The following is a 27,874-nucleotide window of genomic DNA, read 5'->3' as shown; positions in this document are numbered from 1 at the left end:
GGGTGGGGGAAATGGAAGTAGATATTGACCAAAGGGTACAAACTTGCAGTTGTGAGATAAGTTCTGAGGATCTGATGTACAGCATACTGACTGTACTTAAAGATGCTGTGTTATATACTTGAAATTTACTGAGAGTAAATCTTAAGCTTTCTCACCACACACACATACACACACACAACACACACGCAAATATGCACATGTAGTTAACTATGTGAGTTGGTGGTTGTGTTAGCTTGATTGTGTAAACATTTTATAATGTACACATATACCATAAATTGTGTTGTACACTTTAAGTATATGTAATTTTATCTATCAATTGCATCTCAATAAAGCTGATAATAGAAAAGAGAGAAAGGAAGACAGCACCCATGGTCTCAGCCTGATCTTCATTACCACAAGTGGAGAACTGATAGATCCTATTGGTTATCTGGGGCTTGGAGGTGGAGCCTCTGACGTAGTGGGACCAGGTAATCTTGGAAGGTGCCTTGATACCTGGAGTGAAGAGGTCAGGTAGGCCCAGGGAGAAGGAAGGGCATGGATTTGGAACTCCACAAGACTTAGGTTTGAAAACGTGCTCTGCCGCTTCCCTGTTGTGGATCTCAGACTCCTCTTTGTCTCAGATTCTTCATCTGTGGGTGAGAACAAGACCACTCTGAATGGTGCTTGTGATAAGTTAACGACATAGTGCTTGACACATTGTAGCTATTTCTGTGCAAGGTATTTCTGGTCCCTGTTTCACAAGCCATGCTGTTTACCTATGTCTGGCCCTGTGTGCTGTCTAAATTACCCCCTTGTTACCAGTTCTTTCATGTGATCGATGCCAGTTCTGGAGATCCTTGGGGCTGAAGCCACCTTCTCTTCACGCTTTCTGGTTGCCATACACAGGAAACCAGGATCTCTGCTTTCCTCTCAGACTTCTCAGTCATCACTTTGTCCTTGAACTTTCAGACTTCTAAAAATGGTTCTGGGGGCTTATTTATTTAACCAGTATTTTTTGAGCTCCTGTAAAGTGGTAGCAGCATTGGTAGGTCAATGAAGAAAACATACAAAAATTCCTGTCCTCACAGAGCTTTTATTCCAGGAGAAGAGGATAGAGAAGCAAGTAAAGTAGATGGTTTGTCAGATCTGCTAAAATAGATCATAAATGCTAAGTAAAAAAAATAGGCAAGACGGGTGATGGGGACTGTGTGTGTACATGTGTGTGTAACTGGGGTGGTGGTTCCCTTGCTGCTCTTAGGGCTGTTGGGGGGACAGTGCTGCCCCGGGAGCCCTAGGCTTCTTGTGGTGACATAAATAGGGTTAAAAGTATGCTGAGGTTGATCCTGATGGTCTCAGGGAAGATAACGGCGTGGACTGTGAGAAGCATGAATGGATCCCCTCTTCATTCGTGTGAAAAGTGATGTGGAAGGGAACAATGTGGGGAGGGCTTCCCTGATTTGAACTGCAAGAGGAGTCAGTAGGCTTCTCTTTGATTTACAAAGTCCTGGTTTATGAAGTGGGGACTTCATAAATGTTGACTTCTTGAAACTCAGACCCTGATAAGCATAGAAAAAGAAGAAGGAAATCAGATGTTATCTTCTTCAAGGAGCACATCACATCCTTTGGAACATGAATCATCCCCTGAGAAAGCCCATCAGGGGACAGCCCTCTTCCTTCAGTGGCTACTGTAAGATGTGATACCGGGAAATATCCCTAAGACAGGGTTGAGCAAATGAGACAGAGCAGAAGGGACATTGGCTGGGAGAGGAAAGTCTGCTTTTTCCATTTGGCCAACTCTTGGCTTGCTGCACTCACCCTTCCAAGTCTTTCTTTTTCACTTTGATGATGAGGCTGATCTCTAACATCCATTTCTGATATAAAATCCATGACTTTAAGAAGTTAGAATTTTATCTCTGTTGGAGTTTTGAACAGAAGATAGAGGACTTGAGAGCATAGGCTGAGTTTTCATTTCATTTTTCCTTTTCAGTTGATTTTGGAAGAAAAAGATGTAGGGAAAGAAGAGTTGGCTTTTGTTGTTGGTTTAGAGAAGTAGATTAGATTTCTTGGATAATAGCCTAACATATCAGAGTATATCTTTCAAAGACTGTGAAGAATTTGTTTGGCAGGAAAATTGCTGATTCATTCAAGAGGGGTTTTTTAGTCTCAGTCTTCTGGAGGAGGAAGAAATGAATTCTGGTAAACCAACTTAGATGCCCCCATTGTGCAGATGCCTTTTTCCTCTGGGCTAAATTAGGTGCTGCCTTCTCTGTTTCCACAGAGAGGTAAAGAGCAAGCTAGAACCATGGGATAGAGAAAGACAAATGGCCCCATGCAGGAGCAGTGTTGCATATAAGATGAACACTACTTAAGTGTGTGATGAATGAATGAATAGATGGAAAAATGTCAGGAAGGTAGACCAACTAATAGGTAAAGGGAATTGGAGAAATCAGGACACATGACTAGGTTTTCATTAATCCTGGATCAAATTTAAGAATTACTAAACGTGGTTTATGAGAACATAGAAAAGAAATCATCATCGGGACCCAGCCTGGCCTCAACAAGACTGGTCTTGCTAGCTATCTCACTTTTAGTCTCTAGACTTGTAGGTTGGGGGCAACCAGTGGACATAAGTCTATCTTAATTTCAGAAAAGCAACTAAAGTCCCCCTTGATCTTTTTTTGTTTAAGATGGTGAAATGAAGTCCTGATGATCATACTGTTAGATTAATTTACAGCTGATAGAAACAACTTTATTCAATTAGTGTTGTGTGTACGTGTGTTAGTCTCTCAGTCGTGTCCAGCTCTTTGTGACCCAGTGGACTGTAGCTTGCCAGGTTCCTCTCTCCATGGAATTCTCCAGGCAAGAATTCTCCAGGGGATCTTCCTGACCCAGGGATTGAACCCAAGTCTCTCATGTGGCAGGCAGAGTCTTTACCATCTGAGCCACCAGGGAAGCCCCAATTAGTGTTGATTATGGCATTTTTCTGCCTGGAATGAGGTATCTAAAGGAGTGCCTCAAGGTTAAGGTCTTGGTCTTAACTGTCCAACTTAAAAAAAAAAATCATTTTGAAATAAGTATAGATTCACAGGAAATTGTAACAAAGAACATATAGGGAGGTTGTATGTATGCTTTACTCCATTTCACCCAATGGCAACACTTTGTGTAACTATAGTATGATGTCACAACCAGAAAATTGGTATTGGGACAATCCACTGAGTTTATAAAAGTGAGCAGATTTCACCATTGTTGCATTTCCTCAAGTTTTGTGTGTGTATGTGTGTGTGTGTATGTGTGTGTGTATCTGTATTTATATCTCTGTCTGTATAGTTCTGTGTGACTTTATTAATGTGTGAATTCATGTAACACTATCATAATCAACATACCACTTGAAAACTGCTAATCTGTTCTCCATCTCTGAAATTTTGTTATTTCAAGAATGTTGTATAAATGGAATCATACAGCATGCAATCTTCTGAGATTGGCTTTTCCCACTCAGCATAATTCCCTTGAGATCCATCCAAGTTGTCTTGAATATTAATACCTTGTTGCTTTTTGTTGCTGAGTATTATTCCATTGTATGGAAATAGTACAGTTTTTTTAACTGTTTTTTTGCTGGAGGATATTTAGGTTGTTTCTCATTTATGACTATTATGAATAAAGCTGTTATGAGCATTGTTATATAGGTTTTGTTAGAACACAAGTTTTCATTTCATTAGGATAAATGCCCAAGAGTGCATTTGCTGGATTACATGGTAATTAAATGTTTAATTTCACAACACTTTGGCAAATTATTACCCAAAGTAGCTGTATTATTTTACATTCCTATTAGCAATGTGAGTGATTCAGTTTCTCTATATCCATGCCAGCATTTGATGTTTTCAGTATTTCTAATTTCAGTCACTCTCATATGTGTGTAGAAATACCTCACTGAGGTTTTAATTTGCATTTCTCTATTGGCTAAGGTGTTGAACATCTTTCATATGAGTATTTGCTCTCTGTATATCCTCTTCAATTACGTGTATGTTTGTGTCTTTTGTGCATTTCTAATCAGATTGAATTGGATTAGTTCTTACTGTTGAGTTTTGAGAGCTCTTCATATATTCTAGATACATGTCTCTTATTGAATATATGATTTGTAAATACTTTCTCCTGATCTGTCATTTATCTTTATATACTCTTAACAGAGTCTTTGGTTCTTTTTTTGATGCAATTTAATAAAAATTATTTATTTTTAATTGGAGGATAATTGACAGGGTCTTTGGCCGAGCAAAAGTTTTACACTTTGGTGAAGTCCAGTTTATCAAATTTTTCTTTAAGGGATCATGTTTTTGTTGTCAAGTCTAAAAACTCTTCTCCTACTCCTAAAGGTACTCTTCTGCTTATTTTCTAAAAATTTTATTCTTTTATAGTGTATTGGTCAAAAAGTTCATTCGAGTATGTCCACAAGTATGTATGGAAAAACCTGAATTAACTTTTTGGTCAACCCAATATTTTACCTTTAAATCTGCAATTCATTATAACTTAATTTGTTTAACTTTTAAAGTCAAAGAGTTTGAATATATGGTAGGAATGTAGGTGACACAAGCAGTTGGAATACAGTGATGAAACTAGTAAGATACAGTATATAAGCGTGCAATATCAGAGAGAGTTTAGTGTGGTGTAAGAACGTGGGCTCTGGAGCCACACTGCTTAGATTCAAATGCCTGAGCTGCCTAGAAGGCTTCGGGGGAAGCTCCATAATCTCTCTTCTGTCTTAGTTTCTGCATCTGCAAAATGGGAGTAGTGAAGAGTAGTTGCCTTATATGGTTATTGTGAGAGCTTAGCAAGAAAACGAAGAACACTTAGATCCAAACTCCAAGAAATGACACCTATTATTATTATTGAAACCAGACACTGGTTTAAATGTTGGACAGTTATAGGGGAGATGTGACAAAATAGGGAATTATGTGAAAAAATCCAGTATATTTAGAGAAGTAGAGAGATAGACTTAATTGAAAATTTTAACTTGAATGTCTGCTTAATTTTTGTTCAGTTGTATATGTTTATAAATATATGTCTTCATCCAGAAATGGCAAGATGTATGCAGGATCAAAATGACAAGGCATTTAAATCCATTCAGTGGAAATCCGAGTCCATTTAGGACTGTGCATGTACTCAAAATGCAATTTTTTCCCGTATTCTTGTTGAGATTATATTAATACACAGCAAAGTCATTGTTTTAGGCTATCAGTTACAAGAAAACAGTCAATCAGTATTTCTGTGCAAGTGTAGTAATCCAGCTTAGGCTAAAAGGACATTGGCAGAGTTCATTATCATAGTCTGATGTGAAGTCAAACTACATAGTTGAAATTCTCAACTTCTCATGGTGGGGACTTCCGGGTCCCCAGCCCTCAGTACCACTAACAGAATGTTGGGGCATGGATCATAATTATGGTGTCTACCTTTGCTGAAAATGAGGAATAAGGGAGATGAAGACATAAGATGATTGAGTAGATGGAGAAGGGGTTACCAGAAGTGACAAGAAGAATCTATTACAAATATTTGATATTAGAAGAGTGTGGAAGAGCAAACTGACAGTGCTTCAGATTACTAGAAAGAAGTGGGACCCCTTTGGATGTGTGGTCATTACAAGAAGCAGCAGAGGGTCACTGGGCAATCCACACAATCTCTCAGTGCCTGGGTTTCCTTTTCTGCCACATAATAAAAATAGTGTCTGCTCCACAAACTCCATGGGTTGTTGTGAAGAATACATTTACATGAAATTTCCTTAAATAAAACGTGAATATATGACCTTGTTATTGTTTCATGATGGATCTTTGGTAATTTTTTTTTATGGAATATATTCTTTTCAAACATTTTTATTGGAATATAGTTGATTTATAATATCGTGCTAGTTTTTGCTATACAACGAAGTGAATCAGATATACACATACATAATCTTTTTTTAGCTTCTTTTCCAATATAGGTCATTACAGAGTATTGAGTGGAGTTCCTCGTGCTATACAGTGAGTCCTTGTTAGTATTCTAGTTTATATACAGCAGTGTGTATATGTTGATCCCAGTCTCCCAGTTTATCCCCCCTACCCCACTTACCCCCTGGTAGCTATTCATTTGTTTTCTACATCTGTAACTCTATTTCTGTTTTATAGTTAAGTGCACTTGTACTTTTTTTTAAAGATGGAAGATGCTCTTAAGAACTAGCACAATCTCTTTCTCCCACTCTGTGCCTTACTAAATTCCTTAGATTTGGGGGAGGGAGGGTTCCCTACTCTACCTCATTTAGCAATGTCTCAGCAGTGTAGTATAACTGCGTTTGCCAGATATACTCTTTTGTCTCAGCAACTGCTGTTTGGTGTTCCTAGTCTGGGTAATTATGCTGACTCTCCTAAATCTCTAATGTTTGGAACTGAACTGGCTTCTTCACACTATGCCTTGCCACATCTCAAATGTTTATAGGCCTGAAAAAATATGGATTGCAACTCTACCCCAGAAAACAGACTTTAATTTGTTTTAATATTTTATAATATATTTATAAAGTGTACTCATTTAATAAAAGTGTAAGTACCCAAGGTTAGCAGAAGTAAACTATTACAAACAGAATGGATAAACAAGACCCTACTGCAGAAATAGAGGAAAACAATAGAATGAGAAAGACTAGAGATCTCTTCAAGAAAATTAGAAATTTGAACATTTAAAAAAATTAATTTATTTTTTATTGAAGGATAATTGCATATGTCCCCTCCCTTTTGAAACTCCCTCCCATCTCCCTCCTCATCCCACGCCTCTGGGTTGATACAGAGCCCCTGTTTGAGTTTCCTGAGCCATACAGAAAATTCCTGTTGGCTATCTATTTTACATATGGTAATGTAAGTTTCCATGTTACTCTTTCCATACCTCTCAGCCTCTCCTCCCCTCTCCCCATGTCCATAAGTCTATTCTCTATGTCTATTTCTCCCTTGTTGCCCTGTAAATAAATTCTTCAGTACCATTTTTCTAGATTCTGTATGTATGTGTTAGAGTACGGTATTTATCTTTCTCTTTCTGACTCACTTCACTCTATATAATAGGTTCTAGGTTCACCCACCTCATTAGAACTGACTCAAATGCATTCCTTTTTATGGTTGAATAATATTCCATTGTGTATATGTACCACACCTTCTTTATCCATTCATCTGTCAATGGACATCTAGGTTGGGCATAATAAAATACAGAAATGGTAAGGACCTAACAGAAGCAGAAGAGATTAAGAAGAGGTTGCAAGAATACACAGAAGAACTATACAAGAAAGATCTTAATGACCTGGATAACCATGATGGTGTGGTCACTCACTTAGAGCCAGACATTCTGGAGTGTGAAGTCAAGTGGGTCTTAGGAAGCATTACTACAAACAGAGCTAGTGGAGGTGATGGAATTCCAGCTAAGCTGTTTAAAATCCTAAAAGATGATGCTGTTAAAGTGTTGCACTGAATATGTGAACAAATTTGGAAAACTCAGCAGTGGCCATAGGAGTGGAAAAGGTCAGTTTTCATTCCAATCCCAAAGAAGGGCAGTGCCAAAGAATGTTCAAACTACCACACAATTGCACTCATTTCACATGCTGGCAGGTTATGCTTAAAATCCTTTAAGCTAGGCTTCAGCAGTATATGAACCCAGAACTTCCAGATGTACAAGCTGGGTTTCAAAGAGGCAGAGGAACCGAGATCAAATTGCCAACATTTGTTGGATCATGAAGAAAGCAAAGGAGTTTCAGAAAAATGTCTACTTCTGCTTCATTGACTATTAGGAAGACTTTGACTATGAGGATCACAACAAATTGGAAGAATCTTAAAAAGATGGGAATACCAGACCACCTTACCTGCTTCCTGAGAAACCTGTGTGCAGGTCAAGAAGCAACAGTTAGAACCATACATGGAATAGCTGACTGTTTCAAAGTTGGGAAAGGAGTACAGCAAGGCTATATATTGTCACCCTATTTATTTAACTTCTATGCAGAGTGCATTATGTGAAATGCCAGGCTAGATAAATCACAAGGTGGAATCAAGATTTCCAGGAGAAATATCAACAACCTGAGATATGCAGATGATACCATTCTAATGGCAGGAAGTGGAAAGGAACTAAAGAGCATCTTGATGAGGGTGAAAGAGGAGACTGAAAAAGCTGGCTTAAAACTCAACATTAAAAAAACTAAGATCATGGCATCTGGTCCCATCACTTCATGCCAAATAGAAGGGGAAAAAGTGGAAACAGTGACAGATTTTATTTTTTTGGGTTCCAAAATCACTGCAGATTGTGATTACAGCCATGTAATTAAAATATACTTGCTCCTTGGAAGGAGAACTATGACAAACCAGATAGAGTATAAAAAGGCAGAGATATCACTTTGCTGACAAAGGTCCATCTAGTCAAAGCCGTGGTTTTTCCACTAGTCATTTACAGATATGAAAGTTGGACCAAAAAGAAGCCTGAGTGCCGAAGAATTAGATGCTTTTGAACTGTGGTGCTGGAGAAGACTCTTGAGAGTCCCTTGGACAGCAAGGAGAACAAAATAGTCATCCGAAAGGAACTCAACTCTGAATATACATTGGAAGGACTGATGCTGAAGCTCCAATACTTTGACCACCTGATGCGAGGAGTTGACTCATTGGAAAAGACCCTGATGCTGGGAAAGACTGAAGACAAAAGAAGGAGGCAACGAAGAATGAGATGGCCGATTCAATGGACATGAATTTGAGCAATCTGCGGGAGGTAGTGGAGGACAGAGGAGTCTGGGGTGCTGCAGTCCATGGGATCACAAAGAGTCAGGCTCAACTTAGTGACTGAATAACAACAGCAACAACTATACAGCACAGAGAACTGTGTTCAGTAGCCTATGATAAACCATAATGGAAAAGAATATGAGAGTGTATCTTATGTATAACTGAATCACTTTGTTGTACAGTAGAAATTTAACACAAGATTGTGAGTTGATTACACTTCAGTAGAAAAGAGAATAAGTGGCTGAATATTAGCTCAGGTTCCATCATGAAGTACAAATGTAGATTCACTTTACTTAGTTACAGTGAAACTTGTGTGTGTACATGTGTGGAATAGGTTGAAGAAGACACTATTTATTTTTAAAGTACCATAAATTTGTCTATTTTTTGCAGAAAGCCGTATTCTTTCAGGTTTGCTGTTATGATCATTATTACCTTCAATTTTTAGCTATTTAATGGAGAGTTAAAGAATTAATCTCTTGGGGAGAGTATTTTGAGGGAAAAAAATCCAGTGACCACAAAGTCCCTTAATCAAGTATGAAAACATGAGGAGAGAAATGTTAACAGTGGGCAAAATAAAGACTCTGGAATTATTTCAAGTTTTCTTAATTTGAACATTTATTTGCTATTCATATTTGATTTCCCCACTGCAACCTCATTAAAATAGGGTAATATGTGTATCAAGAGAAGAGAAATATATTTATTTAATGATTTGAGGAAGGACTGGGAAGGTCACTTTGATGAAAATATTTCTCAGAGCTCTGCCACATAATTCTGAAAATCCACCATTAGAGAATCCTTCTTTTGGAATACCAATTATCTAGGAGGGATACCTATTAAGCTGCTGTCAATCAAGAACATGTATACAAGGCCACACAAGATTATCACAAAGCACAGGCTCTGGAGTCAGAGGGAACAAGGATTGAATTTGGCTTTGGGACTTACTAACTGTGAGATTCTGGGCAAATTACTTACCTTTTCTGAGTCCCAATTTCTTTATCTGTCAAATGGGGTTAATAATGACTACCACATGAAAGACACAATTTAAATGAGCTGATATATTTGAAGAACCTAGTATAACACTTAAAGTAGGCTCTTAGTACATTGCAATGAAAATCATTAGCAATAGTAGGAATGTTTCATTTGAATTGGGGTCTGCATAGCTTTGGCAGTACATGAAGAAATTTCATGAGGTATACAGATTCAGATAATTTCAAAGGAGTCCATTTCCAGATTTTATACACACACACACACACACATACACATACATAAATGACTCTCTGATTCTACGGACTGTAGCCCGCCAGGCTCTTCTGTCTGTGGAATTCTCCAGGCAAGAATACTGGAGTGAGTTGCTATTTCCTTCTCCAGGGGACTTTCCCAACCCAAGGATTGAACCTGGGTCTCCTGCATTGCAGGTGGATTCCTTACCATCTGAGCCACCAGGGAAGCCCTTATATATATTATTTTTCCTTTCCTTTTCTCTATTTATCTGCCTCTTTACAAATGCACCTATATCAGGCTGCTTCTCCTTTTCTTTGTTTCACAATCACCCGTCTTCTGCTTTACAGGAGAGGTCTCATCCAACCCAAACCATATGTTCTCTTTGGTGTGGAAGCCTCTGGGACACCAAGCAGAGGCAACTGAAACTACAAGCATTTGAGAGCTCCCTTTAATCGAAATGGCGCCATGAACCGAAAGTAATAGGGTATCATGTCCTGTGCTTATCTCTGTTAAGAGCAATGCATAACTATTATGGAATGAATGTATCCCCACAAAATTCATATGTTGAAATCTTCACTCCCAATCTAATGGTATTTGGAGGCAAAGCCTTTGCAAGATAATTAGGTCCTGAGGGTAGAGCCCTCATGAATAGAATTAATGCCTTTATAAGAAGACACAAGGGAGCCTGCACTTTCTCTCTCTGTTATATGGGATTACAGTAAGAAGACGGCCCTCATCACATACCAGCTCTTCTGGGCCCTTGTTCTTAGACTTCATGGGCTCCAGAACTGTGAGAAATAAGTGTTTCTTGTTTAAATGACATAGTCTATGGTCATTTGTTATAGCAGCCTGCATGGATTGAGACAATACCTTAAACAGATATGCTGATTATATATTTGGGTGTTTTTTATTTCAAGTATACAATGGAATTATGCAGTGTGGGGGGTTGATTTTTTTTTTTTTTTGTCTTAACTGGCAAAGAAGGTATTGTTCCTGAGAAAAGAAACTCTTGAGAACAGAGTAAAAAGAGCATTTCTTGGAAATATTGAAGATGGCAGCACCTTATTTGCCCAGGTGACAAACTTATGATGGATTTCTGTACTTAGCTAGTTAGCTTTCTTGAAATATTCAAGATTTGTAAGAAGCATGCTGGGAAATGCCACTCTGCTATGAAACACCCTTTCTCTGCAATTTCACCATCTCAGTAATGAGGATGAGCTCAGTGAATATGCTCATTTACCTGCATTTTAGTCTAGCCTCACTGGTATAATTTGCATGATTTCAAGGTGAAAAGACCCACAATGCTCATTTTTTAAGAAGGTGAAAGTTTTCTGCTCTCTGTCACTCATCAGTCTCCTTTATGCTCATTTATTAAATCTTACGACATGTCTTACATGTCTTAGCTTGGACTACAGTAACAGAATATCAGAGATTAGGGGGCTTCAACAACAGAAATGTATTTTCTTGTAGTTCTAGAGGTGAAAGTCTGAGATCAGGATGCCAGCATGGTCCAGTTCTAGTGAGGTCCCTCTTCCTGGCAAAACTTAATGACCTTCTCACAGGTGCTTTTCTCCAAATAAAACCACATTGTGGGGTGGCATTAGGGCCTCAACTGAGGAGTGTTAGGGGGATGAAACTCAGTCTAAAGCATTAGGCTTAAGTAACTCAACAGGAATATGTTGCAGACTATACTTTAAATAATGTGCTCAACAATCCTTAATGCACAGTTTTTAAGCCTGTGCTTATTCATGACTGAGTTCTTTTTCTTGTAGCCAATTTACATAAAATATTTAAACTATATTCTTAATAGCAGAACATCTATTTAGCTTCAAAAGTAAATCAAAATTTTCCCCAAATGCAAATCTGTCTAAAAACATATAAAATGACCTAAGCAAAATATGTTACATATTTAGAAAACCAGCTTGATTTAATTAGTATTAATCTCTCCTTTTCAAATGTTAATATGCTGATTCCAATTCTGTGAAGTGTGTAATTACATCAACATATTTGACTTTAACCTACTTTGGGAAGAAATCACTTATATACCAATAAATATCCTCTACTCTCTGTGTCTGTTTTTCTGTCATATCTTTGCTATGCATTTTGAGATGTCCTTACAAACGAAACGCGATATTCATATATGTCCTTTTTTTTACAAAGGGAAAAGTCCTAAAATACACAATTTACAATTTTGTTTTTAACCCCAGTTTCATCTATTTTAGCTCCATAAGCAAGATGCCTCTAGAAAAAATTGAGTTGTATAATCAATAGCACATGATAAGACTTGGTTAAATTTTTTTGGTCAAATTTCCTAGAAATTGAGAAAATTATAAACTCTAATGCTTGGGTTTTTTTTTTTTTTCCCCAATTCTTTGCTTTCAGTAAAATAAGAAGAGGACTTATCCAAGTTGTCATTAAGCAGAAAATTAAAATATTTCTTTGATAATAGACCACTATGCTCTTTTTGGCTTATATTTAAGAAAGCATTCAAGTAACAGAATGATATTTCCATAAGAAAATGCCTAACATTCTCATTACTTATTAATTAAGTTTTCTAAGGGCTTATGTGTATAAAAATGAAAAGCAGGAATAGAACGCTTGCTGAATCCTGGGTCATTCAAATAGTAAGTCAAAGCCAAAGCTATAAGAGGAACTTATTAAAAAGATCTATCTATTCACTTAGATTAATTTTCCAATAAGACTTTACATGCTATGTTTTATAATTGCATCTCAAAATATGTTGCAAATTTATATTGCTTTGGCCAATTGTGTACTAAAATCATTGTAAAGGCAGCTCAACCTAGAAAACTTTAAAATTACTTAGAACTTTATGGTTATAAAAAATCACAGTTTAAACTTCAACCCATAAACAATTATTTTTGCTATTGTAGAGAAGTTAAAAGGGTGATCAGATAAAATCTTTCAATTATAAAAATGTATCACATTAATAACATTCTCTGTGGGAAAATATGAGATCACAGAGAAAAATTTTCCAGTTGTTAAAAAAGAGATCGTCTGGGAAATTTTTAGTGAGTGGGAATAGATGTCAAATTGCTTTGGCATTTAGGGTTTGTTGCACACAAATTATGACACAAATTTTATTTAAGTGAATATTTACAATATGCTAGAAAGTATACATTTTGAAGCTATTCAAACTTGCCATAAAAATTTTAGGTATCTACTTGAAAAATGAAGGGATATGTAGTTTTTCAAAATTCTTTTAGAGGGTATGAGAGAAAAAAGTTTGAAGATGAATAATTTAATGGGTCAAATCTTTACAGTTTTAACCACTGATGATAATGAACTTCATGGGGGAAAAGTAGACAGAAAACTTTAGAGCACAGAGAAAAGGGCAGACATAGTAATGCTGTTTATTTGAGCTCTTCTGATCATAAAATAGAGCTGGAGAAATAGTAACAAAAAGAATTGTAGTTTTCAAAATTCTCAATTTTTGGCCAGCACCTTGAGACATGGCCTCATCCATTATTTATGAACTTTGCAAGCAGATTTATGAAGTCAGTTCTCGCCTCTGAAGGGATTAATGACTCCATTATCATACCTGTGATTAATAGGTATCTGAAACTGGGCTGGGTGCATGAGAAGCAAAGATGAACACACAGAAAAGTCCCTTAAAGAGTTTACACTGCAGAAGAAAGCTAGACATTGGTATATATATTCTTAAGTTGTAAGTCAATGATCATGTGCTTTTGAGTATTTTTCATCCAAATTCCATGATTCTCTGTGAAAAAATTAGAAGTATATGTCATTTGCATTATTTTAAAAGTTCCTTTACCTGTTGGGTATTTCTCTGCCTTTTCATCTTGTTTAGATTGATGTGTTTGGAGTGGCCTTTCTGTATTCTGGTGGCCTGTGGTTCCTTTTTATTGTGGAGGTTTCACCCAGTGGGTGGGGTTGGACGATTGGCTTGTCAAGGTTTCTCGGTTAGAGAAGCTTGCTTCGGTGTTCTGGTGCGTGGAACTGGATTTCTTCTCTCTGGAGTGCAATGGAGTGTCCAGTAGTGAGTTTTGAGATGGGTCTATGTGTTTGGTGTGACTTTGAACAGCCTGTATGTTGATGCTCAGGGCTATGTTCCTGCGTAGCTGGAGAATTTGCCTGGTATGTCTTGCTCTGGAACTTATTGGCTCTTGGGTGGTGGTTGGTTTCAGTGTAGGTATGGAGGCTTTTGGGTGATCTCTTATTACTTAATGTTCCCTGTAGTCAGGAGTTCTCTGTTGTTCTCAGGTTTTGGGCCTAAGTCTCCTGCCCCTGGATTTCAGTCTTATTCTTCCAGTAGCCTCTAGGCTTCTCCAACTATACAGCACTGATAATAAAACTAGGTTAATGGTGAAAAGATTCTCCACCGTGAGGGACACCCAGAGAGGTTCACAGAGTTACATGAAGAGGAGAGGGAGGAAGGAGATATAGATGAGCGGGAGGAGAAAAAGGGGGACTCAAGAGGAGAGAGACAGATCTAAACAGTACTCTGTTCCCTAAGTGTTCTCCGTAGCCCAGAGCACCCACAGAGATTCACAGAATTGGATTGAGAAGAGAAGGGGGAGGGAGGAAATAGAGGTGATCTGGGGGAGAAAAAGGAGAGTCAAAAGGGGGAGAGAGTAATCAGCACACTCCTGAGTAAAAATGGGTACTGAATATTGGATTCTTAAATGTCCAAACTTGATATCAAATACTGAAAAACAAAGATTAAAATTCTAGAGTGGAGGTTAGACTCTTAAAAATACAATATTAAAAACAAAAACAAAAACACAAAAAATTTAAGAAATATATTTGAAGTTCGCTTTAAAAATAGGGTCTTATTTTTTTTTTTTTGCAAGGTTATAGTGAAATGAAAATGAAAATTAAGGAGTAATAGAAGAGTAATAGAGGATTTTAAAAGAAAATAAAAGAAAAAAACATGGAATGCTTCACGAATTTGCGTGTCATCCTTGCGCAGGTGCCATGCTAATCTTCTCTGAAAGGTGGTGATGGATTTGTGATAATTCTAACAATTCCTTAATGTGTGTAGTATTTTATAGTTTATAAGATGATTTCATCAGAAAACTAAGATCATGGCATCTTGTCCCATAACTTCATGGCAAATAGATGGGGAAACAGTGGAAACAGTGACAGACTTTATTTTTTCAGGCTCCAAAATCACTGCAGATGGTGACTGCAGCCATGAAATTAAAAGACACTTGCTCCTTGGAAGAAAAGTTATGACCAACATAGACAGCATATTAAAAAGCAGAGACATTGCTTTGTTGACAAAGTCCGTCTACTCAAAGCTATGGTTTTTCCAGTAGTCGTGTATGGATGTGAGAGTTGGACTATAAAGAAAGCTGAGCGCTGAAGAATTGATGCTTTTGTGTTTTTTTCTTTTCTCTGAAACAAATCATACTATATTTTTCATCTGGTCAATATTTAGTTTATTTATTCTTTATAGAATACCTAACTTTCATTTTTTCTTTTCTTTTTTTTTTAACAGATTGTGGTTTTTGCCATATATTGACATGAATCAGCCATGGCTTTACATGTGTTCCCCTTCCCGATGCCCCCTCCTGCCTCCCTCTCCATCCCATCCCTCTGGGTCTTCCCAGTGCACCAGCCCTGAGCACTTGTCTCATGCATCCAACCTGGGCTGGTGATCTGTTTCACCCTTGATAGTATACTTGTTTCAATGCTATTCTCTCAGAACATCCCACCCTCGCCTTCTCCCACAGAGTCTAAAAGTCTGTTCTGTACATCTGTGTCTCTTTTTCTGTTTTGCATATAGGGTTATTGTTACCATCTTTTTAAACTCCATATATATGTGTTAGTATCCTGTATTGGTCTTTATCTTTCTGGCTTACTTCACTCTGTATAATGGACTCCAGTTTCATCCATCTCATTAGAACTAATTCCGATGAATTCTTTTTAATGGCTGAATAATATTCCATTGTGTATATGTACCACAGCTTTCTTATCCATTTGTCTGCTGATGGGCATCTAGGTTGCTTCCATGTCCTGGCTATTATAAACAGTACTGTGATGAACATTGGGGTACACGTGTCTCTTTCAGTTCTGGTTTCCTCGGTGTGTATGCCCAGAAGTGGGATTGCTGGGTCATATGGCAGTTCTATTTCCAGTTTTTTAAGGAATCTCCACACTGTTCTCCATAGTGGCTGTACTAGTTTGCATTCCCACCAACAGTGTAAGAGGGCTCCCTTTTCTCCACACCCTCTCCAGCATTTATTGCTTGTATACTTTTGCATAGCAGCCATTCTGACTGGCGTGTAATGGTACCTCATTGAGGTTTTGATTTGCATTTCTGTGATAATGAGTGATGTTGAGCATCTTTTCATGTGTTTGTTAGCCATCTGTATGTCTTCTTTGGAGAAATGTCTGTTTAGTTCTTTGGCCCATTTTTTGATTGGGTCATTTATTTTCCTGGAATTGAGCTGCAGGAGCTGCCTGTATATTTTTGAGATTACTCCTTTGTCTGTTTCTTCATTTGCTATTATTTTCTCCCAATCTGAGGGCTGTCTTTTCACCTTGCTTATAGTTTCCTTTGTAGTGCAAAAGCTTTTAAGTTTCATTAGGTCCCATTTGTTTATTCTTGCTTTTATTTCCAATATTCTGGGAGGTGGGTTATAGAGGATCCTGCTGTGATTTATGTCGGAGATTGCTTTGCCTATGTTCTCCTCTAGGAGTTTTATAGTTTCCGGTCTTACATTTAGATCTTTAATCCATTTTGAGTTTATTTTAGTGTATGGTGTTAGAGTGTTCTAATTTCATTCTTTTACAAGTCATTGACCAGTTTCCCCAGCACCACTTGTTAAAGAGGTTGTCTTTTTTCCATTGTATATTCTTGCCTCCTTTGTTGAAGATAAGGTGTCTGTAGGTACGTGGATTTATCTCTGGGCTTTCTGTTCTGTTCCACTGATCTATATTTCTGTCTTTGTGCCAGTACCATACTGTCTTGATGACTGTGGCTTTGTAGTAGAGCCTGAAGTCAGGCAGGTTGATTCCTCCAATTCCATTCTTCTTTCTCAAGATTACTTTGGCTATTCGAGGTTTTTTGTATTTCCATACAAATTGTGAAATTATTTGTTCTAGTTCTGTGAAGAATACCGTTGGTAGCTTGATAGGGATTGCATTGAATCTATAGATTGCTTTGGGTAGTATAGTCATTTTCACAATACTGATTCTTCCAATCCATGAACACGGTATATTTCTCCATCTATTTGTGTCCTCTTTGATTTCTTTCATCAGGATTTTATAGTTTTATGTGTATAGGTCTTTTGTTTCTTTAGGTAGGTATACTCCTAAGTATTTTATTCTTTTTGTAGCAATGGTGAATGGTATTAATTTCTCTTTCTGTTTTCTCATTGTTAGTGTATAGGAATGCAAGGGATTTCTGTGTGTTAATTTTATATCCTGCAACTTCACTATATTCATTGTTAGGTCTAGTAATTTTATGGTAGAGTCTTTAGGGTTTTCTATGTGGATGATCATGTCATATGCAAACAGTGAGAGTTTCACTTCTTCTTTTCCTATCTGGATTCCTTCTATGTCTTTTTCTGCTCTGATTGCTGTGGCCAAAACTTCAAAAACTATGTTGAATAGTAGTGGTGAGACTGGGCACCCTTGCCTTGTTCCTGACTTTAGGGGAAATGCTTTCAATTTTTCACCACTGAGGATAATGAATTGATGCTTTTGAACTGTGGTGTTGGAGAAGATTTTTGAGAGTCCCTTGGACAGCAAGGAGATCCAACCAGTCCATTCTAAAGGAAATCAACCCTGAATATTCATTGGAAGGACTGATGCTGAAGCTGGAACTCCAATACTTTGGCCACCTGATGTGAAGAACTGACTCTTTTGAAAAGACTCTGATGCTGGGAAAGATTGAAGGCAGGAGGAGAAGGGGATGACAGAGGATGAGGTGGTTGGATGACATCACTGATTCAATGGACATAAGTTTGAGTAAACTCTGGGTTAGGTGATGGACAGGGAGGCCTGGCATGCTGCAGTCCACAGGGTCGCAGAGTGCTGGACATGACTGACTGAACTGACTGACTGAAGATGATTTCATATGAAGTGGATCTTTTGGTCTTAGTAACAGCCATTTGTAGTAGACAAGACACATGTGATTACTCTTGACTTAGAGATGAGAACACTGTGGTCTAGAAGGACTAGGGTTGAAGCACATCACGTGACCACTGAAAGGCAGAACAGCAGGGAACCCTGGTCCCTCAGGCTCCTGGTTGGGAACTTTGCCCATGTTGTAGCCTGAATCACTGCCTCCTATCCTGTATGTTGAGAAAGACAGCTCTCTCTTGACCTCTTCTGTTCCTCCACATCATTCTGGGTGTGCCAAATCTGCAAGACCCTGACCACTCTTACCTGGACCATTTCTCAGGGTTGTTAATGCAGAAAGTAACTTTGAGAGGTCAGTTAAAAATTGCCCCAAGCAGAAAGTCTTGCTTACTATTTGCTATAAAAATATACATTATTCAAACTCAGTTGTGACACAAACCCACTGCATATTATCCATTGGGGCCCATCGTGTTGCTCCTGTATATCTTGAGGACAACGGAAACCAAGGCAAGTATACTGATAATCATGCTTTTTATTGTGTCATGGGTAATAAAGACCTTTGTCTTTGGGCCAGACGCCTCTTGTTTTCTTCTAGCATCCACAAAATAGTAACAGGTCAACTCACCTCATAGGCAGGGTAAAATTAAATCTCAGCTATGGTCAAACAGGAGATGGCAAGAGTGAATGTTGACATTCTAGGAATCAGCGAACTAAAATGGACTGGAATGGGTGAATTTAACTCAGATGACCATTATATCTACTACTGTGGGCAGGAATCCCTTAGAAGAAATGGAGTAGCCATCATAGTCAACAAAAGAGTCCGAAATGCAGTACTTGGATGCAATCTCAAAAATGACAGCATGATCTCTGTTCGTTTCCAAGGCAAACCATTCAATATCACGGTAATCCAAGCCTATGCCCCAACTGGTAATGCTGAGAAGCTGAAGTTGAATGGTTCTATGAAGACCTACAAGACCTTTTAGAACTAACACCCAAAAAAGATGTCCTTTTCATTATAGGGGACTGGAATGCAAAAGTAGGAAGTCAAGAAACACCTGGAGTAACAGGCATATTTGGCCTTGGAGTATGGAATGAAGAAGGGCAAAGGCTAATAGAGTTTTGCCAAGAGAACGCACTGGTCATAGCAAACACCCTCTTCCAACAACACAAGAGAAGACTCTGCACATGGACATCACCAGATGATCAACACCGAAATCAGATTGATTATATTCTTTGCAGCCAAAGATGGAGAAGCTCTATATGGTCAGCAAAAACAAGACCAGGAGCTGACTGTGGCTTAGATCATGAACTCCTTATTGTCAAATTCAGACTCAAACTGAAGATAGTAGGGAAAACCACTAGACCATTCAGGTATGACCTAAATCAAATCCCTTATGACTATACAGTGCAAGTGAGAAATAGATTTAAGGAACTAGATCTGATAGAGAGCCTTATGAACTATGGACGGAGGTTCGTGACATTGTACAGGAGACAGGGATCAAGACCATCCCCATGGAAAAAAATGCAAAAAGGCAAGATGGTTGTCTTAGGAGGCCTTACAAATAGCTGAAAAAAGAAGAGAAGCGAAAAGCAAAAGAGAAAATGAAAGATATTCCCATTTGAATGCAGAGTTCCAAAGAATAGCCAGGAGAGATAAGAAAGCCTTCCTCAGTGATCAATGCAGAGAAATAGAGGAAAACAACAGAATGGGAAAGACTAGAGATCTCTTCAAGAAAATTAGAGATATCGAGGGAACATTTCAGGCAAAGATGGGTTCGATAAAGGACAGAAATGGTATGGACCTAACAGAAGCAGAAGATATTAAGAAGAGGAGGCAAGAATACACAGAAGAACTGTACAAAAAAGATCTTCACAAGTCAGATAATCACAATGGTGTGATCACTCACCTAGAGCCAGACATCCTGGAATGAGAAGTCAAGTGGGCCTTAGAAAGCATCACTATGAACAAAGCTAGTGGATGTGATGGAATTCCAGTTGAGCTATTTCAAATCCTGAAATATGATGTTGTGAAAGTGCTGCACGCAATATGCCAGCAAATTTGGAAAACTCAGCAGTGGCCACAGGACTGGAAAAGGTCAGTTTTCATTCCAATCCCTAGGAAAGTCAATACCAAAGAATGCTCAAACTACCGCACAATTGCACTCATCTCACACGCAGGTAAAGTAATGCTCAAAATTCTCTAAGCCAGGCTTCAGCAATACATGAACTGAGAACTTCCAGATGTTCAAGCTGGTTTTAGAAAAGGCAGAGGAACCAGAGATCAAATTGCCAATATCTGTTGGATGATCGAAAAGCAAGAGAGTTTCAGAAAAACATCTATTTCTGCTTTATTGACTATGCCAAAGCCTTTGACTGTGTGGATCACAATAAACTGTGGAAAATTCTGAAAGAGATGGGAATACCAGACCACCTGACCTGCCCCTTGAGAAACCTATATGTAGGTCAGGAAGTAACAGTTAGAACTGGACATGGAACAACAGACTGGTTCCAAATAGGAAAAGGAGTATGTCAAGGATGTATATTGTCACACTGCTTATTCAACTTATATGCAGAGTACATCATGAGAAACGCTGGGCTGGAAGAAGCACAAGCTGAAATCAAGATTGCTGGGAAAAATATTAATAACCTCAGATATGCAGATGACACCACCCTTATGGCAGAGAGTGAAGAGGAACTGAAAAGCCTCTTGATGAAAGTGGAAGAGGAGAGTGAAAAAGTTCCTTAAAGCTTAGCATTCAGAAAACTAAGATCATGGCATCTGGTCCCATCATCTCATGGAAAATAGATGGGGAGACAGTGGAAACAGTGTCAGACTTTATTTTTGGGGGCCCCAAAATCACTGCAGATGGTGACTGCAGCCATGAAATTAAAAGATGCTTACTCCTTGGAAGGAAAGATATGACCAACCTAGATAGCATATTAAAAAGCAGAGACATTACTTTGCCAACAAAGGTCCGTCTAGTCAAGGCTATGGTTTTTCCAGTAGTCATGTATGGATGTGAGAGTTGAACTGTGAAGAAAGCTGAGTGCCAAAATTGATGCTTTTGAACTGTGGTGTTGGAGAAGACTCTTGAGAGTCCCTTGGACTGCAAGGAGGTCCAACCAGTCCATCCTAAAGCAGATCAGTCCTGGGTGTTCATTGGAAGGACTGATGCTGAAGCTGAAACTCCAATACTTTGGCCACCTCATGTGAAGAGTTGATTCATTGGAAAAGACCCTGATGCTGGGAGGGATTGGGGGCAGGAGGAGAAGGGGACGACAGAGGATGAGATGGCTGGATGGCATCACCGACTCGATGGGCATGAGTTTGAGTAAACTCTGGGAGTTGGTGATGGACAGGGAGGCCTGGTGTGCTGCGATTCATGGTGTCAGAAAGAGTCGGACCCGACTGAGCGACTGAAATGAACTGAACTGAACTGATGACATAGCAAGGACACATACTTGTTAGATGTTTGAGGATGATGTGTAAGGATGTGTAAAGTATGACAAGCCTCAAACGGGGCTTTAAATGGGGTATAGCCCCAGAATCTAAATTCAGGAACCCGAGAGTCCAGAAATAGTTCTTCTGGAAAAGAAGCTGGTAAAAATTGATACACCCTTATCTGGAAATAGAACAGATTAGGTTCTAGGAATTTCTTGCTTATGTGGCAGGTTGGATATTTTATCTATTTTCCAGTATCAGGCTGTGTAACCCAGGTGTGAAAAATCTGTTTTTCTGTAATGAAATTTAACTTTGCCTATGGGCTTCCCTGGTGGCTCAAATTGTAAGGAATGCCTGCCAATGCAGGAAACGCAAGAGATGTGGGGTTCGATCCCTGATTCGGGAAGATCCCCTGGAGAACTCACTCCAGTATTCTAGCCTAGAAAATCCCATGGACAGAGGAGCCTGGTGGGCTACAGTCCGTGGGGTCTCAAAGAGTCAGACACGACTGAGCAACTAACATGTTTCTAATTCTAATGATAGTAATAGCAGCTTAATAAAGTGATTCAGTTGTTTCAAGTTTAAAACTCAGATTCCCTCCATCTTTATTCTTTATTTCTCCCAGATACATCTAAGGGGTGGGGTGGGATGAGGTACATTTGGGCTAAGCTAGTTTCTGTCCCTGCTGGCCTCTGCTGAGGTGTGGTTTGTCCCACCCAGTCTTCGGCCTCTTGTCTCTTCCTGCTGCATGAATGATGATATCTCTAGCCCCATCATGGCCTTCCGTTGTCAAATTCATATATTCTGAGTTCTCTGCCAGTCAGGGACCTCTTCTGGTCTGAGTGCCCTTTACCAGATTATAGTAGCTCTTAGTGCCCTGTTGGGGTATGCGGGCCTCTCTGAGGCCCATCTGCTTGGCTATTTGCCTCAGCCACTGCTCATCTCTCACTTAGGTGCCATGTTGGACATGGGATTTCTCTATGAAGTTTGCAGACTCTCAGGAATTGTGCCTCTCACTCGGAGGCCAGGCTCTGGCCCTGCTCCTTTTCGGCCCTCCACAGACTCATTTAGGGTTTCCATCTGGATTTCTAACTTGCTGTTTCCCACACCCCCTTCAGAACTTGGTGTTGGGGACGGAGAACTGGGTACTTTCTCAGGGACTTACCCGTGTCTGAATCCTAGTCATATCTGCTATGATTCTTGCCCCATTCATTATGTTTTAACCTACTTTCAGTCAGCAATTACATTCTTTTCTCATCTATGGTTTATGGTATAAGATTCTTGAATCCATGGGCTCTGGATCTTGATATTTAGAGTTAAGCCTTTAGTGTTTAAATTGTTTTAAAAAAGAGAAAGCCTCCTTTCTTCTCTTAAACTCATGCCACTTACAATAGAAAGCTATGCCTCGCAGACCTCAGTCTCTGCTACAGATTAACCAAGTCTTCCTGGTAGCTCTTAAGCCATAATTTTAGTTCTGCCTGGTTGATCCTACCTTGAAGGTGATATATACAGAAAGTGTTCACTGTCTGCTGAATGGTGGGTGAAAGGAAAGGGTGACAGGAATTAAAAGGCACAGAGTTTAATGATAATTTAAAAATTGCCCCACTACTACTGGGAAACCATGCGTGTTTCCAGAATTCTCATTAAGAGATCATGGTGTTCCCAGGGAACTGGCTAGAAGGAAATTGCAACCTACTCAATTACACTGCAACTTGCCAGGAATTAAGTAATGGTGTTCTTGGAATTGGAGAGTACAGTGTGGGCAGTGTTTATCTAATGCTGTGCTGAAGAGTCTGACCTTAGCTTCTGAGGACCAGCAGGATTATCTGGATGGTAATGTCTCTAGAATGGAGAGCAGTTCATTAGATCATTCAGGGGCCCAGCTTTTGGTAGAGTTGATGAATTCCATGTGAAAGACAGGGCCCTAGCTGTTTGATAGCAGTTCTCAATTTTTAAGAATCATTTAGAAAAAACATTTTAAAATGTGGATTACTAGAAACAACATCCAGATAATGTAAATTCATAGGTCTTACAAGACTCAGGAATTTACATTTTAACAGGCTTCTTCTGGACTACATTTTGATAAGATGAGATGCATAATTGAAGTGGCTAGAATAAAAATTAAATAATCAGTGACAGTATCACCCTTAGGTGCAGACCAAAGGGCTTCTGCTTTGGGGTCTTAGGTTTAGAGGATCCTGCTCTGCCCCTGTGATGAGGGATCAGTCGACTTAAGGGGATATACCACCAAGCGTCTAGGGCAAACTTTCTAGACCGTGATCTGGGTACTGGGCCCCTGAAATTTTCTGCCCAACTGGCACTGAGCTGCCTCCCAGGTTCTGCATGAAGTTCTTCCCTGGTCTGAGCTCCAGAGGGCACATCCTGCTGCAGGCGGCCTTCAGCCTCAGTGTTGGCAAGGGGCAGCTGTTTGTGAGGATGTGGAGCACGGCTGTGTCAGCTGATGTACCCACCGGTGGCGGGAAGAAGCACCTCATGAACGGCTGGCTGTGGTCCACAGGAGTGTGGCTGTGGGCCTGCATCTGGCTCTCCCTTACTGCTGCATTCCCGTGCCTGGTGTTCTGGGTCCTTTTGAAGGTACATTTATCATGAAGAACATAACATGTATCATTCAGCAACTTGTTAGTATGCATTATAACTTCTAAATAAGCAGAAGTTTTAGGTTTGTGGGCCTTTATTGGATTCTTGCCTTAGGTCCCACAAACACTAAGGGCAGACCTGATCAATGTTTTCAAATGATTAACATCTTAGAATTGATTTCGTCTGTTCAAAAAATTGTCCTTCAAGCCAAGCGCCAGGGAAGGACAAATGGAGGGGAAGGAAAGAAAATGTTACCTCGGGGCTTGACCACCCTGTGGGTCCCAGTGAGGAAGTAGGTCAGAACTAGGTGGAAGGATGAAGCTTGGTGCAGCCCTTCCAAGCCTGCCTGCTCTCCTGTCCTCTAACAAGTGGGGAAAGGGGTTCAGTGTAATTCTATCTGATTTGGGGAGGGGCAAAGCCAGGTTATCTAATCTCTTTCATTCCAGGATTTCAGCTTCTCCCCCAGCAGTGAATTTGTCCCTAACTTCTTGGAGTGAGATAGAGTGTGTAAATGTGAACACTTTCCAGAATGACTTTAAAATATCTTCAACCATAGTTGCATGTTTAAAAAAAAAAAAAAAGGCCTATTCAGAGTTAAATCAATTATTTTATAAGCGGATAAATGAAAAAAAACTCTGATTTTTCATGTTTTACACACACTGGATGGTATAAGAGGCATCATTTCATGATGTTCAGTCTTCTTGATGCTATATACCACATACTTTAATGGAAATATCCCTTTAAATATCCAATTACTATTTTTTTTAATTTACTGCTTCAATTTGGTCTTCTATATACAGTTTTCTAGGTTGTACACAGCATAACAGTACCTACCCTAAAAAATGAGTGGGAGTTGAAATCTAGTCCACCTTCTCTTCATCAAGTTGAGTGCCCTAACATGAGCCTACATCCACCAGAAGAAAGGGTGCCCTTTTCTAATCACACAAAATCACTGATTATTCTTCTAATGGTGACTGCAGCCATGAAATTAAAAGATGCTTGCTCCTTGGAAGAGAAGTTATGACAAACCTAGACAGCATATTAAAAAGCAGAGACGTTACGTTACTGACAAAGGTCCATCTAGTAAAAGCTATGGTTTTTCCAATAGTCATGTATGGATGTGAGAGTTGGACTATAAAGAAAGTTGAGCACTGAAGAATTGATGCTTTTGATCTGTGGTGTTGGAGAAGACTTTTGAGAGTCCCTTGGACAGCAAGGAGATCCAACCAGTCCATTCTAAAGGAAATCAACCCTGAATATTCATTGGAAGGACTGATGCTGGAGCTGAAGCTGCAATACTTTGGCCACCTGATGCGAAGAACTGACTCATTGGAAAAGACCCTGATGCTGGGAAAGATTGAAGGCAGGAGGAGAAGGGGATGACAGAGGATGTGATGGTTGTATGCCATCACCAACTCAAAGGACATGAGTATGAGCAAGCTCCGGGAGTTGGTAATGGACAGGGAAGTCTGGCGTGCTGCAGTCCATGGGGTCACAAAGAGTTGGACACAACTGAGTGACTGAACTGAACTCTTCTAATCACATACCTCCAGGCCTAGGTCCATGCAGGAGGATCCCTATCAGTTGTCATGATAGTCAAATATTTAAATATGAAATAATGTGTTTCTCTAAGAGGACTTCCCTGTCCGAAAAACATACCTGAGCAAAAAGCAGAAATATGGCTCCCTGGTCAGATATGGCTCCTATTATAGATCAAGCAGTTAACACTGTGGCTTATAAAATTATCTCCTTTAGTATGATTAGCTGAAAACAGCTCCTCAGAGTCTGATCCCCCTTGGGTAGATGGATAGAATTGGATTTCTAGTTCAACAAAGTAAAGATGGTACACTTGTGGAGAGGACTTTTTGCAGCCTCAGATGGCCCAGGCAGAACAACAAGCCTGTGGCACAAAATTTTTGAAATCACTTGAAATCCGTTGCAGTGTGATAGGGGTTTACCTTGTAGATGTGAAGAAAGGAAAACTGATACTAAACTATCACTCTCTGCATGCATTTTCTACCCTCTTACTCTGCTATATTTTTCTTCATCTTCCTTATCACTGCTGAGTCTTATATATCAGTTAGTTTCTTGACTCACTGCTTACTGAGTTCCTGCCACATTTAGAAGCACTCAGTAAATACTTGTTGAATGAAGAAATGAATGACCAACAAAGATACAACCCTCAGCTTTGGAAAAGTTGCTGTGAGGTTTTGTAAATTAGGAATGAAGACTTCCCTTTCATGGTCCATCCTAAGTGATCATGAAATCAATAAACCCTGGGCTGTAGTGAAAAAGGATATATCTGCTGGGAGACCCCAAAGTCACTACAGATTAAAAGTGCCAGGATGATGCTTATGTTAGAGAATGATAGGAGTGTCTTAGGAGATGCTCAGCTGGATATTTGGTTTCTTTTCCCTTTGATCCCCTTCTCCATTATAGCAAAGAGACAGATTGCTTTTCAGGGCAAGAATAGGCATCCACAGCAGCCATAATTTCTATAAGTCCCAGAAGAAAACCAAGCTTCACTACTGCTTTTAACTATGGAATGATCAGGTACTGGAACAGAATTAGCAACAGCCAGAAAATGGAGTTGATGAGGATTCTGGAAGAGAAAGTGTCTGAGTAATTACAGTTGGAAACTGAATATTATATTGACTTTTTATTATATATAGTATATTGGCTAGTATACAGGCTTTGAACAAAGGCATTAAATTAGTCCAGCTGAATCAGCATTGGTTATGAACATAGAGGAGGACATCTCCTACTCTTCCTCAACCCGGCTCTCTTTGGGCCTGCTGGAGCGCAGAGTCTGTTCTTACAAATCCCAATATCCTCAACCTCTCATCCCTGGATGTTCCCGCCATCACCCTGCTCTGATGGAGACATGACTCTTTGTTTTTTTTGGTAAATTAATTTATTTATTTTAATTGGAGGCTAATTACTTTACAATGTTGTAGTGTTTTTTGCCATACACTGACATGAATAAGCCATGGGTGTACATGTGTCCCTCATCCTGAACCCCCCTCACACCTCCCTTCCCATCCCATCCCTCAGGGTCATCCCACTGCACCAACCCTGAGTGCCCTGTCTCATGCATCGAATCTGGACTGGCAATCTAGTTCACATATGCTAATATACATGTTTCAATGCTATTCTCTCAAATCATCCCACCCTCGCCTTCTCCCACAGAATCCAAAAGTCTGTTCTTTACATCTGTGTCTCTTTTTCTGTCTCACATATAGGGTCATCGTTACAGAGACATGACTGTTTATTGAAAACTTTCCCTTCCTATTCTCTTGCATCCCTGGTGCGTGGTGACCATGGTTTCCTCCCCCAGTCTTATGTTATGGGGCCTGGAGGTAGGACGCATTTACTTTTCACTCTTTATTGCTGGCAACCCACTCCAGTGTTCTTGCCCAGAGAATCCCAGGGATGGGGGAGCCTGGTGGGTTGCTGTCTATGGGGTCGCACAGAGTCGGACATGACTGAAGCGACTTGGTAGCAGCAACAGCCTCATTGTTACTTCTGGATCATCATTCTCTTTCCTCCCTAAATACATCTTGAATTGCATGTCAGGTCGTCAGATAATGTAATCCATTCCTCCCATTTTGCTGATATCCATCGTCTCTAGGTCATTCCTTTATGCTTCTGCCTTATGGCCACAGTCCTATTCCAGTTTTGACTCTTGGCAACTTCAATACACACGTAGACCGTCTCTCCATCCCCCTAGCCCTTCACCTTTTGTCCCTCCCATGGTCAAACCAGACCTCGTCATTACCCATCCCTATATGCCCTCCATAATCTC

General features: G+C 39.5%; 1 long non-coding RNA gene and 1 other non-coding gene across 2 annotated transcripts in view; one reads left to right on the top strand and one right to left on the bottom strand.

Annotated features, from left to right (window-relative positions):
- LOC122437768 overlaps window positions 1–27,874 on the top strand; it is a 113,756-nt gene that overhangs the window by 34,704 nt on the left and 51,178 nt on the right. The window lies entirely within an intron of this gene.
- Window positions 14,863–14,965, bottom strand: LOC122438988. Its single transcript, XR_006268731.1, has one exon. It is a non-coding gene; the product is annotated as a U6 spliceosomal RNA (small nuclear RNA).

This window comes from Cervus canadensis, chromosome 3, assembly GCF_019320065.1.
Source record: "Cervus canadensis isolate Bull #8, Minnesota chromosome 3, ASM1932006v1, whole genome shotgun sequence".
Classification (NCBI taxonomy): domain Eukaryota; kingdom Metazoa; phylum Chordata; class Mammalia; order Artiodactyla; family Cervidae; genus Cervus; species Cervus canadensis.
This window is presented reverse-complemented; position numbering and strand designations above follow the sequence as displayed.